This window comes from Mauremys reevesii, linkage group 12 (assembly GCF_016161935.1).
Source record: "Mauremys reevesii isolate NIE-2019 linkage group 12, ASM1616193v1, whole genome shotgun sequence".
NCBI classification, from domain to species: domain Eukaryota; kingdom Metazoa; phylum Chordata; order Testudines; family Geoemydidae; genus Mauremys; species Mauremys reevesii.
Genome location: NC_052634.1, coordinates 49890375 through 49906728, shown reverse-complemented (window position 1 = coordinate 49906728; position 16354 = coordinate 49890375). Strand labels below are relative to the sequence as shown.

Here is a 16354-nt window from a genome sequence, read left to right as displayed (position 1 = left end):
TCGAGGGGGCTGCGGGTCGGGAGTGAGGGGCACCATCAGAGCTGGAGGGAGCGCAGGGGGCTGCGGGTCAGGAGTGAGGGGCACCGGTAGGGCTGGGGGAAGCCGAGGTGCTGCGGGTCGGGAGTGAGGGGCACCAGCAGAGCCGAGAGTCTGGAGGTCAGGACTGGATAGCAGGGGCTGCGGGTCGGGAGTGAGGGGCACCGTCAGAGCTGGTTGACGCCTAAGGGGCTGCGGGTCGGGAGTGAGGGGCACCAGCAGCGCAGTAACTGGGGAGCTCAGCGAGGAATCCAGGGGGCTGCGGGTCGGGAGTGAGGGGCACCAGCAGAGCTCTTGGTGTGGAGATCAGGATTGGGATAGCAGGGGCTGCGGGTCGGGAATGAGGGGCACCAGCAGAGCTGAAGGAAGCCCAGGGGTCTGTGGGTCAGGAGTGAGGGGCACCGGCAGCACAGCGACTGGGGAGCTCTGCGGGAAGCCCAGTCGCTGCAAGTCGGGAGTGAGGGGCACCAGCAGAGCTGTGGATCTGGAGATCAGGATTGGGATAGGAGGGGCTGCAGGTCGGGAGTGAGGGGCAGCAGCAGAGCAGGAGGGAGACCAGGGGGCTGCGGGTCGGGAGTGAGGGGCACCAGCAGAGCTGAGAGTCTGGAGGTCAGGACTGGGATAGCAGGGGCTGCGGGTCGGGAGTGAGGGGCACCGTCAGAGCTGGTTGACGCCTAAGGGGCTGCGGGTCGGGAGTGAGGGGCACCAGCAGCGCAGTAACTGGGGAGCTCAGCGAGGAATCGAGGGGGCTGCGGGTCAGGAGTGAGGGGCACCGTCAGAGCTGGAGGGAGCACAGGGGGCTGCGGGTCGGGAGTGAGGGGCACCAGCTGAGCTGAGAGTCTGGAGGTCAGGACTGGGATAGCAGGGGCTGCGGGTCGGGAATGAGGGGCACCGTCAGAGCTGGTTGACACCTAAGGGGCTGCGGGTCGGGAGTGAGGGGCACCAGCAGCGCAGTGACTGGGGAGCTCAGCGAGGAGACGAGGGGGCGGCGGGTCGGGAGGGCGGGGCAACAGCAGAGATGGGAGGCTGGAGGTCAGGACTGGGTAGGGGCTGCGGGTCGGGAGTGAGGGGCACCTGCAGCGCAGTAACTGGGTAGCTCAGCGGGGAATCGACGGGGATGCGGGTCGGGAGTGAGGGGCACCAGCAGAGCTGTGGGTGTGGAGCTCAGGACTGGGATAGCAGGGGCTGCGGGTCAGGAGTGAGGGGCACCACTAGAGCTGGGGGGAACCCAGGGGGCTGCGGGACAGGAGTGAGGGGCACCGGTAGAGCTGTGAGTCTGGAGGTCAGGACTGGGAAAGCAGAGGCTGCGGGTCGGGAGTGAGGGGCACCGTCAGAGCTGGTGTACGCCTAAGGGGCTGCGGGTCGGGAGTGAGGGGCACCGGCAGCACAGTGACTGGGGAGCTCTGCGGGAAGCCCAGTCGCTGCAAGTCGGGAGTGAGGGGCACCAGCAGAGCTGTGGGTCTGGAGATCAGGCTTGGGATAGGAGGGGCTGCGGGTCGGGAGGGAGGGGCAGCAGAACTGTGAGTCTGGAGGTCAGGACTGGGATAGGAGGGGCTGCGGGTTGGGAGTGAGGGGCACCGTCAGAACTGGTGGACGCCAAAGCGCCTGCGGGTCGGGAGTGAGGGGCACCAGCAGAGCTGTGGGTGTGGAGATCAGGATTGGGATAGGAGGGGCTGCGGGTCGGGAGTGAGGGGCAGCAGCAGAGCTCTTGGTCTGGAGGTCAGGACTGGGATAGCAGGGGCTGCGGGTCGGGAGTGAGGGGCAGCAGCAGAGCAGGAGGGAGACCAGGGGGCTGCGGGTCGGGAGTGAGGGGCACCGTCAGAGCTGGTGGACGCCTAAGGGGCTCCGGGTCGGGAGTAGGGGGCAGCAACAGAACTGTGAGTCAGGACTGGGATAGCAGGGGCTGCGGGTCGGGAGTGAGGGGCACCAGCAGAGCTGTGGGTGTAGAGATCAGGATTGGGATAGGAGGGGCTGCGGGTCGGGAGTGAGGGGCACCGGCAGAGCTGTGGGTCTGCAGGTCAGGACTGGATAGCAGGGGCTGCGGGTCGGGAGTGAGGGGCACCGGCAGAGCTGTGGGTCTGGAGGTCAGGACTAGGATAGCAGGGCCTGTGGGTCGGGAGTGAGGGGCACCAGCAGAGCTGTGGGTCTGGAGGTCAGGACTAGGATAGCAGGGGCTGCGGGTCAGGAGTGAGGGGCACCGTCAGTGGTGGGGGGAACCAAGGGGCTGCGGGTCGGGAGTGAGGGGCACCAGGAGAGCTGTGGGTGTGGAGGTCAGGACTGGGATAGCAGGGGCTGCAGGTCGGGAGTGAGGGGCACCAGCAGAGCTGTGGGGCTGGAGGTCAGCACTGGGATACCATCCAGCCTGATGGTAAGCGATGCCCAGCTGAGCCCATGGCCAGTACGTCCTGCTCCACCCACAGCCGGGCTGGGAGTCAGGACTCCTGGTTCTTCTCCCCAGCTGTGGCAGGGCAGTGCAGGCTAGTGGTTAGAGTGGGGGTTGGGAGCCAGGGTATCCGGGTCCCACCGCTGGCTCTGGGAAGGGAGTGGGGTCCAGTCTTGTGCACCCCCTGGCTTGAAGTGGTTTCCATCCTGTGCAGGGTTTACAGGTTTGTTCACTGGCTCTCAGCACCTCCCACTATACAAATTGTCCCAGTGCCGCTGGGTCTAGTGGTTAGAGCCGGGGAGGCCGGGAGACAGGCAGGGGCGGTGGGTGTAAGGGGCCCGGGGAGGAACCTGGCCTGTGCTCCACCCAGAGGCCCTGCTCCCACTCGTCCTCTCCCCCGCAAGGCCCCATCCTCACTTCGCCCTTTCCCAAGCTCCATCCGGCCACATGGGGCCGTGGGGGGAGAGGCCGGGGGTGCAAACGGCTGAGCGGCCGGCGGGGGGGCCTTGGGGTGGGGGCGAAGAGGCACAAGTGGCAGGGCCTCGGGGAAAGAGACGTGAGAGGTGGGCGGGGGGGGGTCAGGGGAGTGGAACAAAGGGGTCCTGAGGGGGGAGTGTGGGCGGGGCTGAAGGGGCGTGTGGGCGGGGCTTTGGCAGGAGGAGGCTGAGTGGCAGCAGGCCTTGGGGCAGGGCCACAGTCCGGGCCCGCCCAGCCTCCCCAAGTGGAGGAGTCCCAAGCTGCCCATGGAGCCAGGACTCCTGGGTTCTATTCCTGGCTCTCCCCCAGACTCCCAATCTGAGCTGGTGCAGCCCATCGCGCCCTCCCTGGTGCCTCAGTTTCCCCCGTGTGAGACGGGTCCCAGTGTGAACGGCTGCAGCGCCGTGGAGAATCTCGTCCCTTCTCCTGGTGGCTCCTTGGTAGCCCTGGGGAAGCAGCCAACTGCTGCAGCCCCTGGCTCCCGTCTGGGCAGCCCGGGGTGGGGTGGGATCTGGGCAATGGGAGGAAGAATCCCCTTCCCACCCCACCCCGGGGACTTGGGGGGTGGCTGGGGCTGCGGGGGCTGGGAGTCCTGCTGCCCTCGCTGGGGAGATGGGGCTGGTTCCGGGCTTGGCTGCTGATGGGGGCGGGGTGGGGGGCACTGCTGGACTGGGGGCTCCCCTGCGGGGTGGAGATGGAGCACGGCCTGCTGGGAGCGGACGTCTCCTCTGGATGGGGAGGGTGACACTGGCTAAATTGTGGGAGCCCCTGTCCCCCAGACAAGGGAGGGGCCTCTCAGCCTTGCCGGCTCGTCTCTCTTTCACCAGGATCGGCCCAGCACCTGGCCTGGCCCAGACCCCCCTTCCTCAGCGCCAGCAGCTTCCCATTGTGGGGAGAGGAGCGGCCGGGGGGTGGGGGCCTCTCAAGCCCCCCGGGGAGCAGGGCCGGGCACTGGGGGGCAGAGGCTGCGATGGGGGGTGGTGGGTTGGAGAGATGTCGGGGGGTGAAGCTGGGACTCAGGGGGCAATGGGGCAGGCTGCAGGGAGGAAGTGTGGGGGGGCCACCGGAGGGGAGCTGTGGGCTGGGAAGCTGCAGGGGACACAGCCGGGGGTAGTGGTGACACCGCAGGGGGCTGCTCAAGAGGCAGTGGGCTGGGGGCAGGGCGGAGCTCGGACAGGGTGGGGGGTCAGGCTATTAGGGGCCTACCTGTGAAGGGCACCAGCCTGCAGGGAACCCCACGGCCGGCCGCTGGGGGCTCTGGTAGCTGCCGCCCCCCCCCCCCGATGCACCCTGCTGGGGGCTCCGGTGACTGCAGCCCCGATGCACCCTGCTGGGGGCTCTGGTCACTGCAGCCCCGAGGCACCCTGCTGGGGGCTCTGGTCACTGCAGCCCCCCCCGATGCACCCTGCTGGGGGGTCTAGTCACTGCAGACCCCCCGCTGCACACTGCTGGGGCTCTGGTCACTGCAGCCACACACACCCCGATGCACCCTGCTGGGGCTCTGGTCACTGCAGCCCCCGATGCACCCTGCTGGGGCTCTGGTCAGTGCAGCCCCCGATGCACCCTGCTGGGGCTCTGGTCACTGCACCCCCGATGCACCCTACTGGGGCTCTGGTCACTGCAGCCCCGATGCACCCTGCTGGGGCTCTGGTCACTGCAGCCCCGATGCACCCTGCTGGGGCTCTGGTCACTGCACCCCCGATGCACCCTACTGGGGCTCTGGTCACTGCAGCCCCGATGCACCCTGCTGGGGCTCTGGTCACTGCAGCCCCCTCCCGATGCACCCTGCTGGGGCTCTGGTCACTGCAGCCCCGATGCATCCTGCTGGGGAATCTGGTCACTGCAGCCCCCGATGCACACTGCTGGGGGTCTGGTCACTGCAGCCCCCGATGCACACTGCTGGGGCTCTGGACACTGCAGCCCCATGCACCCTGCTGGGGCTCTGGTCACTGCAGCCCCGATGCACCCTGCTGGGGGCTCTGGTCACTGCACCCCGATGCACCCTACTGGGGCTCTGGTCACTGCAGCCCCCGATGCACCCTGCTGGGGGCTCTGGTCACTGCAGCCCCCCCCGATGCACCCTGCTGGGGGCTCTGGTCACTGCAGCCCCCGATGCATCCTGCTGGGGAATCTGGTCACTGCAGCCCCGATGCACACTGCTGGGGTCTGGTCACTGCAGCCCCGATGCACACTGCTGGGGGCTCTGGACACTGCAGCCCCCATGCACCCTGCTGGGGCTCTGGTCAGTGCAGCCCCAAACTCACACTGGAACTGGGCGGGGAAGGTTTCTTCTCGCTCCCATTGGTCAAGGCTCTGCCTCCTCTTCCTATTGGCTGTCTCGGGAGAGGCGGAGTTTCCGAGAGGGCGTCACGTGGCCTTGAAGCGTTCGCGAGGCGGCTCCTGAGCAGCCCAACCCCTCGAGCTCCCCTCCCCACTGCCGCCCCTCCCCTCCTGCCCCGCCCCCAACCCCTGAGCTCCCCTCCCCACTGCCGCCCATCCCCTCCTCCCTGCCCCCAACCCCCGAGCTCCCTCCCCACTGCCGCCCATCCCCTCTTCTGCCCCCGCCCCCAACCCCCTGAGCTCCTCCCGGTGCCGCCCATCCCCTCTCTGCCCCTGCCCCAACCCCCTGAGCTCCCCTCCCCCACTGCCGCCCTCCCCTCTCTAACCCCTGCCCCAACACCATCCGAGCTCCCCTCCCCACTGCCGCCCATCCCCTCTCTGCCCCGCCCCCAACACCCCCTGAGCTCCCCTCCCCACTGCCGCCCATCCCCTCTCTGCCCCGCCCCAACCCCTGAGCTCCCTCCCCAGTGCCGCCCATCCCCTCTCTGACCCGCCCCAACCCCTGAGCTCCCCTCCCCAGTGCCGCCCATCCCCTCTCTGCCCCCGCCCCCAACCCCTGAGCTCCCTCCCCACTGCCGCCCCTCCCCTCTTCTGCCCCTGCCCCCAACCCCTGAGCTCCCCTCCCCAAGTGCCGCCCCTCCCCTCTCGGCCCCGCCCCAACCCCCTGAGCTCCCCTCCCCACTGCCGCCCATCCCCTCTCTGCCCTGCCCCAAACACCCCCTGAGCTCCCCTCCCGTAATGCCGCCCTCCCCTCTCTGGCCCGCCCCCAAACACCCCAAGCTCCCCTCCCCCAATGCCGCCCATCCTCCTCTCTGCCCCTGCCCCCAACCCCTGAGCTCCCCTCCCCAGCGCCGCCCATCCCCTCTCTGCCCATGTCCCAAACACCCCTGAGCTCCCCTCCCCAGTGCCGCCCTCCCCTCTTCTGCCCCGCCCCAACACCCCGAGCTCCCCCTCCCCAGTGCCGCCCATCCCCTCCCTGCCCTGCCCCCAACACCCCGAGCTCCCCTCTCCCAGTGCCGCCCATCCCCTCTCTGCCCCCACCCCAAACACCCCGAGCTCCCTCCCCACTGCCGCCCATCTCCTCTCTGCCCCCGCTCCCAACACCCCCGAGCTCCTCCTCCCCAGTGCCACCCATCCCCTCTTCTGCCCCCACCCCAAACTCCCCCTGAGCTCCCCTCCCCAGTGCCGCCCATCCCCTCTTCTTCCCCAAACACCCCCGAGCTCCCCTCCCCAGTGCCGCCCATCCCCTCTCTGCCCCGCCCGCAACACCTCGCCGAGCTCCCTTTCCCAGTGCCGCCCAGCCCCTCTCTGCCCCCGCCCCCAAACACCCCTGAGCTCCCCTCCCCGTTGCCGCCTCCCCTCTTCTGCCCCCAGCCCCATCATCCCCGAGGCTCCCCTCCCCAGTGCCGCCCATCCCCTCTTCTGCCCCAGCCCCAAACACCCCCGAGGCCCTCCCCAGTGCCGCCCATCCCCTCTGCCCCCGCCCCAAACACTCCCCGATGCCGCCCATCCCCTCTCTGCCCCCGTGCCCATACCGCACCCGAGCTCCCCCTCCCCCGATGCCACCCATCCCCCTCTTCTGCCCCTGCCCCAAACACACCCCGACACCATGGGTGGCAAGTTTGTAAAAATTTTGGTGGGGCCCAGAACCCGCCCCCAACTTCGCCCCCCCCAACTCCGCCCCCACCTGCCTAAGGCTCTGGGAGGGGGCTCGGCGGGGGAGGTCTGGGGTGCAGATCCTGGGCTGGGGATTAGGGTGCAGGAGGGGTGCAGGCTTTGGGATGGAGTTTGGGTGCTGGGTGGAGGCTCTGGGCTGGGGCAGGGGGTGGGTGTGCAGGAGGAGGTGAAGGGTGCAGGCTTTGGGATGGAGTTTGGGGTTGGGAAGGGGTGTGTGGGAAGGGGGAGGGAGTTTGGGGATAGGAGGGAGTGCAGGGTGTGGGCTGTGGGGCTGAGGAGGAGGGGGACCGGAGGCAGGAGGGGGCTCGGGGCTAGGGCCGAGGGGTGGGGTGTGGGGTGGGGGCTGTGGATGAGGGGGTCAGCATGCGGGGGGCTCAGGGCTGGGGCAGAGGTTTAGGTGTGGGGATGAGGGCTCTGGCTGGGGCTGAGGATTAGGGTGCGGGGATGAGGGGTTCATGCTGTGGAGGTGCTCAGGGCTGGGGCTGAGGATTAGGTGCAGGGGATGAGGGCTCTGGCTGGGGCTGAGGATTAGGGTGCAGGGGATGAGGGGTTCATGAGGTAGGGGTGCTCAGGGCTGGGGCTGAGGATTAGGGTGCAGGGGATGAGGGCTCTGGCTGGGGCTGAGGATTAGGTGCGGGGGATGAGGGGTTCATGATGTGGGGGTGCTCAGGGCTGGGGCTGAGGATTAGGGTGGGGGGGGATGAGGGCTCTGGCTGGGGCTGAGGGTTTGGGGTTGGAGAGGCTCAGGGTAAGGGCAGCCTGCCTTGCCAGTACTGGCGGTGGGCAGGCACTAGGACCCTGCGGCAGCAGACAGCAAATCTGCTGGGAGCCCTCCGGGCAGCAGGCAGGGGAGAGGCGCGCTGCCTTCTGTCAGGCAGGGACGCAACACAACGTGGCGGAGGGGGGGGGGAACACGCGGAGGGGGGGTGGCAGGCGGGGGCTGGGACCTGCTCCAGCCAGAGTCGCGGCGGCGGGGGGAGACCTGCGGTGGCCGGGGCCGATCCAGGCAGGACTGGGGGGCGGGAAGAGACCCAGCTCCAACTATTGCTGGAGCAGGGCGCCCAGCCCTGAATATTGCTGCGGCCCGGGCCCCACACAAATATATAACCTGCCGCCCAGGCCCGACACTGCTCCTGGTTTTGGGAGGGGAACAGGAGAAAGGACAAAAGAAGCAAGAAACGAAGAGAAAGGAGGGAGGGATGGATGGAGGAAAAGGTGAAACAAAAAGAACAAACCCTAATGACCCCAGTGATTTTAAGGGACAAAATCCCAGGTACGGAATAAAATTCTGCCTCCTTAAGCTCGTGTTTTCCATGTCTAGAATTCAACTGTCACCTGATGGATCAGACTGAACAGGTTTCAGACCTCGAGGAGGCTCTTACCTTCTAAACAGGGACGGCTGTTTTCTAGTAAAATCAGGAAAAGGGAAGGAGAAAACTCAAAAGAGGTTCCTCCTGGCGCTCACGTCCGTGAACCCGAATACTCCCTCAGTCCTCAGAGAGAGACCTGGAGAAGGAGACTTGCTGAAGCAAAGCCACAGGGGTCTCTGAGGTTTCCCTGGCCCTCACCCATGTCCTGCCTGGCTGATGTCAGCATCTCTCTGTGAGGTCACCACCTCCCCACCACCTTTGGCCAATAGTCTGAGGTCCTGCAAAAGGCCTTTGTGATGTCACTGCCACACCCCCTCCCTTGCTGTGCTAATGTCCTGCCCCTGGCCAGGCACTGTGGAGGTTTGAGTTACTCCCTGTGGATCACCCCACTCAAGGAGCATTCGTTCTTGGAAGCAAGCCGGCTAGACAGGAAAACATCAGACACTGCTCCCAGTGCTACACTCAGTTTTTCAGAAATTAGTCGACTTTATGACCAGAAGAGACCATTAGAGCATCTAATCTGACCCCCTGCATATCACAGGCCTCCTGTATGACACAAGAGCTACTTTTGGGGCAAACACATTCCAGAAAGGCATCTAGTCTTCATGAAATGACATCAGGAGATGGTGTATCCACCACTTTCCTTGGTAGCTTGTTCCTGTGGTGAATCATCCTGGCTGTTGAATATTTGTGCCTTAGTTGTAATACGAATTTGTCTCTTTTCACCTTCCAGCCACTGGCTCTTGTTATGCCTTTCTCTGCTCGATTCAAGAGCCCTTTAATACCCAATCTATTCTCTCCATGAAGGCCCTTCAACACTTCAATGAAGTCACCTTTCAATCTTCTTTTGATAAGCGAAACAGGTTGAGCTCACTAGAAGGCATTTTTCTCCATCCTTCAGAACATTTATTGGCTCTTTGGTCATCAGACTCCTGAACTGTAGCTGGATGTGGCTCTTGTTCTTCTGCACAACATAGCTCCTGGAGAAGAGGGATCTGCAAATGTACATTCCTATGATACCTTTGTTTAATTGATGAAAACATAAACTAGACAGTTAGAGGATTGGAACTGATTTCAGCTGATGGACAGCTTTGCTAGGTTTTTGTGCATTTGGACAGTGAAATGTTGAGTGTTTACATTCATATCAAGCACCCCTGTATAGTGGAGCTCCTGAACATAATGAAGAATGGAAATGAAAATGTTTTCCTTTTTTAAAAAAAAAGAAAGAAGGTTATAAGAGAACACTGGGGCTTGAATCAAGGATCACTTGATCTACCATCAAGCACTGTACCACTAAGCTATACCCCCATGACCATGGACTCATGATCTCCAAGACTTTGAAGGACAAACCCTGCTTCATCGAGCTCCTTTGCCATTCCCAGACCACAGGTGGTTTTAAAAATGGGGTTTGATTAAACTTCTTAAATATGGCAAACACCACAGCTTGCACACCCACCGATATAGCTTCTCCCACTGACATAGCTGCCACCTCTTGGGAAGTGGATTAACTGCACCCACATGAAAACTCTCTCCCCTCAGCATAGAGCAGTGGTTCTCAAGCTGTGGGTCAGGACCCCAAAGTGGGTCATAACCCTGTTTTAATGGGGTCACCAAGGCTGGCATTAGACTTGTTGGTGCCTGGGGCTGAAGCCAAAAGTCTGAGCTCCACCACCCAGGGCTGAATCCCTCAAGCTCTGGTTTTGCCCTCCCCCAACTGGATAAGAGGGCACAGTGTGAAATGTTTGGGGACCACTGTTTTAGGATGACGTTCTCAATCACTTCTATGAAGTCCAGTGAAAGCTATTCCTCACCCACCTACCCCTCCATCAGGACCGAGTAGGTATGTTCTGCTGCCCTTCACTCATGCAGGAAGGATAACAACATTTCATTCCACTCAATCCTAAAGTGATTTGTAACCTGTCACCAGCCAAAACTGGTCATTTTGGGGAAGCGGCCCCATCATGCTGCATAGCTAGGCAGAGTAGGTGTGTCTATGCAAACGCGGTCTGTTCCTGAAGTCTTTCCCCCAGCTCCTCACTAGATGTGAAGGGGGAGCTCATTCAGCCTCTGCTTCCACTTAGTATTTAAAAACTCCTTATTGTCCCTAGCTCTGCTGACATTAGATTTCTCCTCCTGTCTTTTCCTTGATAGTTCTGATGAGGTGGCTGAGTGGTTAAGGCGATGGACTGCTAGTCCATTGTGCTCTGCATGCGTGGGTACAAATCGCATCCTCATCGGATGCATTTAGTCATTACTCCTCCTTTGTAGACAACCATGTTCCCGTTTGGTATGATGTTGCTTCTTGCAAACAAAAACCTTCTCATAAACTCAGAACTCTCTTGCTTTAAATAAAATGTCTAAATCCCAGATTTCTTAAAAAAAGAAAAATTCTCTAGTCCTGTATTTCTTAATTTATATCTCAAAAGGTAACATCCTCGTCATCTCCTCCAAACACCCTGGGACCTGCCCAAATTATTAAAATACCCTCAATCCGAGCAAGGCCAGTGCAGTGAACCAGAGCTAGTGTCTAGGCCAAGCTGTTCTGAAGGAGGCAACTCAAACATTTTCTCCCTGCTTCCCTTGGCAAGGTCTGACTGGGAAAAAAAAATTCCCCAAACTGAAAAACCAGTACTAATCTGTTTGGGGACTTTGGTTTGAAAGTATTATTGTTATTATTCTCTTCTGAATCAGTTCAGTTGAGTCTTTGTCCTCCAGGTGTGTTTCCAGCTAAAACCACATTAAGGGTACTGGACCACTGACCTATCAGCTCTTAACACCCAAACTTTCAGTAACTCTATTATCAGTGCCTGCGAGTGTAATTTAAACCATAGGTTCATCTAGCTCTGAATCTTGTCTTCTGACAGTAGCCAATACCAGGTGCTCCAAAAGCCAGTCTTTAAGGTACCACCTGGAGTTGAACCCAGGATCTCTTGTTTACAAAACAGGTGTTTTAACCAGCCACGCCATGGTACCTGCTGTTACTTATGTAAGCAGAGTCATGATGAGCTCTACCCTGACATCTGGTGGTATATTATGAGGAGTGGGCAAAGGAATTTTAGGAATGTGCATTTGCATTGGTAAACCCACTCCACTTAGCATAACACACAGCAGCATGGGATGGTTATTTTCACACTGTGGAATCCCCAATTTCTTTGTTATTGGGGCAGGAAGGAGAAAAAAGTGCTGTTACCTTAATTATGTGAATGAGGAACTATGAGACTGCTTTATGACAGAAATGACTCAACCTACATTAAATAGTACTTGCTAGACAAGGGACATGGGTTCCACAACCCAGTGAAGGGAGAGAGGTTGGGGACTGGTGTGTGTACCTGATGGTATGGGTCCCTTTTGAGGGCCTGGAACACCAATTGTACATCCTCCATTCTCCACTGTTAAAAAGCAAAGCTAATTTTGAATTCTTTAGGAGTCCATCTGGAGGCTGGTGACCTAAATTCACATTGGGCCAAGGTAGCACTGTGGCTCCTCTACTACAAGTTGAAACCACTAAGAGCTGAAATCGCTAAAAGAGCTAAGCTTACTGAGCTGAGATCACTGAGTAGGGGAGCCTGAAGATCGATCGCTAAGCAGCTGGCAGAGCGGAGCAGTCTGCAGCACGTTGGTGCAGCCCGTGGAACAGTGAGCAGTGTGGAGTAGTTCACGTGGACGGCTGATGCGGTTCACGGGTTGGCTGGAGGAGCGGCACAGCTGGTGGAGTGGAGCCAGTCGTGGTGAAGGCTGCAGCAGAACTCCACGGAGAAGCGGGGCAGTCGGCCCTGGCCCATGTAAGGTGTCCCTTAACACCCTGTGTGTGCCCCCACCATTTCCATCCAGGCTGGGGGGGCGGTAAAACTCTGCAGATAAACTTTTGAACTCTGGGGTGGCACTGACCAGAGACAGAGACTCTTGGGTTGTTGGACTTTGGGGTGATTGGACGTAAGACTCTAAGGGAGAAAGGACAGTGCCAAATGTGCTTGGAGGTGGGTTTTTTTGCTTATGGTTTGTGTATAGTCCTGGTTGTGGTGTCTCTCCAACGTGATGCCGCATTGTTTCCCTCCTTTATTAAAAGGATTTTGCTACACTCGGACTGTGTGCTTGCGAGTGGGGAAGTATTGCCTCCTAGAGGCGCCCGGGGGGTGGTAGGTAATTGTCCCAGGTCACTGGGTGGTGGCTTGAGCCAGTTTTGCATTGTGTTATTGAAACGGAACCCCTGGATACTGAACCCGGCCCTTGTTGCTGCCAGCTCAGAGGGGCAGAAGGGTTACACTTGTCTGGGCCCAACCTTTTCACCTGGTATAGCCCTTGTTCCAGCTCAGGTGGTAGCTAGGGGATGTCTCATGACTGCAGCCACCTTTGTTCTGTTCCACCCCCTTATACAGCTTTGGTACAAGGCAGGAATCTTTTGTCTCTCTCCTGGGGAAAAGCCCCAGGTTTAAGATGGATTCCTGTACCAGGTAACATGGTCACATGTCCTGTGAGACCCCCCCAAGCCTTCATTCTTCCTGGCCTGACTCACAGATGGTGCAGGACAGAGCCATCTCCAGTCAATTGTCCTGGTTAATGGGAGCCATCAAGAGTCCAAACCACTATTAATGGCCCTCACTTTGCATCATTACAACAGGACCTCAGAGTTATAGTTCATATTTCTAGTTTCAGATACAAGAATGATCGGTTCATACAAATAGGATGAACACACACAGTAGATTATAAGCTTTGTAATGATACTGCACAAGAGACCTTTTGCATGAAGCATGTTCCAGTTACATCATATTCACACTCATTAGCATATATTCATAAAATCCTATGGAGTGCAACGTCACAGCAGGGAAAGGGTTTTACTGCGGCACTTGGGAGCAGTTGAGTTTCATGTTCAGGCTGTGGTATGAGTTCCTCCAGGTTTCTCGTAAGCACACAGGGACCTTAGCGGGTGCTCTCGATACAGGAATGGCCCAGACATGATAAAGTGATGGGGATTGCATTTTCCTTTTTTATTTTTGTATTTCCAATGGCATTTCTGTTTGTGATTTTGTTTTGCTTTGTATAACTGTGTTTTCTCCTGGATTTGTTATTTAACTAAAAAAAGAATAAGGCCTCAGGGCACCGGATGGAGGAGCAGGCTAGGGCTAGGACTGCTAAGAGAGCCAGAGTAGCAGGTTTTCTGTATTGTTTCCTGCTCTCATTTTCTTGATTAGTTTCTCTTCTGCATGGAATTTGCTTCTTTGAAACATGAGCCTGACTAGCTCAGTTGGTAGAGCATCAGACTTTTAATCTGAGGGTCCAGGGTTCAAGTCCCTGGTCAGGTGAGAAGTAACCTTTCCCTGTTGGATATTTCCCCCAGAACTGATGAAGGCATCTCTCCAGGATGTTATTTGAATCACTTTTTTCCCCCAGGAGTTCACCTTTCACTAGGAAGGGCCATGTACTGCCTGGGACTGAAGGGGAAACTTCCTCTCATGCCCACTGGCCTTTCACAGTCTGGATTAAGAAAGGCCTCTGGGAGGTGCAGCAAACTGCTGCATGACAACTTGGTGAGCAAATGCAGGGCTGCCCGCACAGGGTCATACACACCAGAGCTCAGCAGAGGTCTGGGGGTTCCCTATTGGTCCCATGGTGTAAGGGCAGCACTCGGGACTTTGAATCCTGCAATCTGAGCTGAAGTCTCGGTGGGATCTGAGGACAATTCCTGTGCCACAAACCCTGCTGGGTCTTCCAAGGCTCTATCTTGCTCTCTCCAATGCCATGAATGCCTGTCTTTCACCCGCTAGCTGTTGTGACTTGAGCACAAGAGGGGATGTTTGATCCAGAAGCCTGGCCATGCCTGGAGTCCTGTAGGTAGGGATGCGAGCTCCATTTCCTCTCAGTCCTGAAGCTGGGCTGCAGCCTGGCCTGGGAGGCAGCCCTGTTGGTTGACCTACTGGCCCAAAGTCACTTGGGCGGTGTTGGTGTTCCCCAGGGATGCTGAAGGGCCTAAGGGAGGGAGGCTCAATGCTCCCCCCTATCAGTCAGGGCGGAAGGGGAGGGCTGCAAGAGTGGGCAGGTTGATGGCTGGGCCTTCTAGCGTTCGGTTGGGGTTGAGGTGGAGAACGCGAACTGGGAGAAATGGTTGCTGGCCTGTGAGGAATGGCTCAGCCGGTGGCGTAAGTGGACCTTGTCATTACCTACAAGGTTGTGATGCTCAAGACCCATCTGTGGGGAATTTCCTCAGCCAGGTATTTCCCCCTGCTCCACGAGTGCTGCTGAGACCGAACACGATGGCCTTCCACTTCTTGTGGGGCCATAGGACGTCCCTACCTAGTCAGGAGAACTGTGGCTTTTCTGCCGTATTAGAAGCGGGGTTGGTCCTGGTGGGCTTTGAAGCCTTTTACGGTTCTACTGTTTTGTTTTTCAATTTTCAGTGGTGGCTCAGCTGGAGGGCAGGTCAAAGCCCAAAGCCCTGCCCCCGCCCCCCTCGCTCCACCCTTCCCCCAAAGCCCTGCCCCCCCGCTGTGCCCTTCCCCAAAGCCCTGCCCCTGCCAAACCCCTTTCCCCAAAGCCCTGCCCCTGCCCCCTTCCCCGAGGTCCTGCCCCGCCCCCCCCAAAGCCCTGCTCCTGCCCCCTCACTCTGCCCTTTCCCCAAAGACCTGCCCCCACCCCCGAGGTCCTGCCCTCACGCTGCCCCTAACCCCGAGGTCCCCCTCACATCGCCTGTTCCCCTAATCCCTGCCCCTTTCCCTGAAGTCCTGCCCCGCCCCTTCCTCCAAGGCACCACCCTCGCATTGCCCCTTTTCCCCAGCACCCCACCCTCACGCTGCCCCTTCCCCGACTCCCCACTCCCACATTGCCCCCAATACACCTCCCTGCACCCTTTCCCCAAGGACCCACCCCACATGGCCCCTTCCCCCGAGTTCCCACCCTTGAGCTTCCCTTTCTCCTCGAGACCCCGCCCCTGCACTGCCCCTTCCCCCCTGGAACCGCATGCCTGCACCACCCATTCCCCCTGAGACCCCGGCACCGCCCCTTCCCCTGGGACCCTGCGCCTGCACCGCCCATTCACCTGGGACCCTGCCCTCACATTCCCACTAGACCCCACCCCTGCCGCACCTGTTCCCTCTACTCCCCGCCCCTGCAGTGCCCCTTCCCCCGAGACCCCACCCACATGCTTCCGCTTTGCCCCGAGACCCTGCCCTCACAGCGCCTCTTCCCCCAAGTCCCCAGTGCCACACTGCCCATTTCCCCTGAGTCCCCGCCCCACACTGCCCCTATGACCCCACCCTCACATTGTCCTGAGACCCCGCCCTCCCACTGCTCCTTCTCCTGAGACCCCGCCCCTGCACCACCCACTAACAGGCCAGAGCCCGGCGGGGGAGGGGGAGAAACATGCTGTGCTCTGCCACAGACTTCCCGAGTGTCCTTGGGCACATCACTCAGCCTCTCTTCTCCCGTCCAGGAAATGGGGCTGGTGGCGCTTCCCGCCCTCGCACGAGCTGGGAAGAGAACTACCCTGTGAATTAGGAAGATGCTCCCAGTCCCCCTGCTCCCACCTCTAGACCCACCTCTGCTCCCAGAGCCAGGAATAGAATCCAGAGGTCCTAGCACCCAGCCCCCTCCCTGTTCTGACCACTGACCCCCACTCCCCGTTTAGGCGCACGGCCCTTTCTATCCACCCACCCCACCGGTCCCTCCCTGGGCTGCAGGTTTCGGGGGTGTCACCCCTGCTCGGCACTCCCCCAGTGCAGCCACAGGCCTTTCTTCCCCCAACCCCCCCTCCACGCCCCCTCAGGCTGGATCATCTGCTGGGCCCCTGCCCCTCTCGGGGTGCGCTGTGCGGCATGGCTGGGGATTGTGCAATGGCCCAGCACCAGGCAACGCAGAACGTAAACCACAGGCCCTGCCCCACCCCACCGGAGCTGCCTTCCAGGTGCATCGGAGCCCAGCGCCCTGCACCTGTGCTTTCCTGCCCCACAAGGGGTGAGCTGCAGTCCCCACCATGCTCTGCAGCAGAGAGAAGAGTCAAGCCAACCAGCCCATTTAGGATGGGGGAATCAACACCCTTTTTTCTGCACAGCCACTGACCATCAGCGGGATTCCTCCTCCC

At 60.0% G+C, this 16354-nt stretch overlaps 1 non-coding gene across 1 annotated transcript; it reads left to right on the top strand.

The window, feature by feature from the left end:
- Positions 1-13510: 13510 nt before the first annotated feature.
- Positions 13511-13583, top strand: TRNAK-UUU. Its single transcript has one exon. It is a non-coding gene; the product is annotated as a tRNA-Lys (tRNA).
- The last annotated feature ends 2771 nt before the right edge of the window (positions 13584-16354 follow it).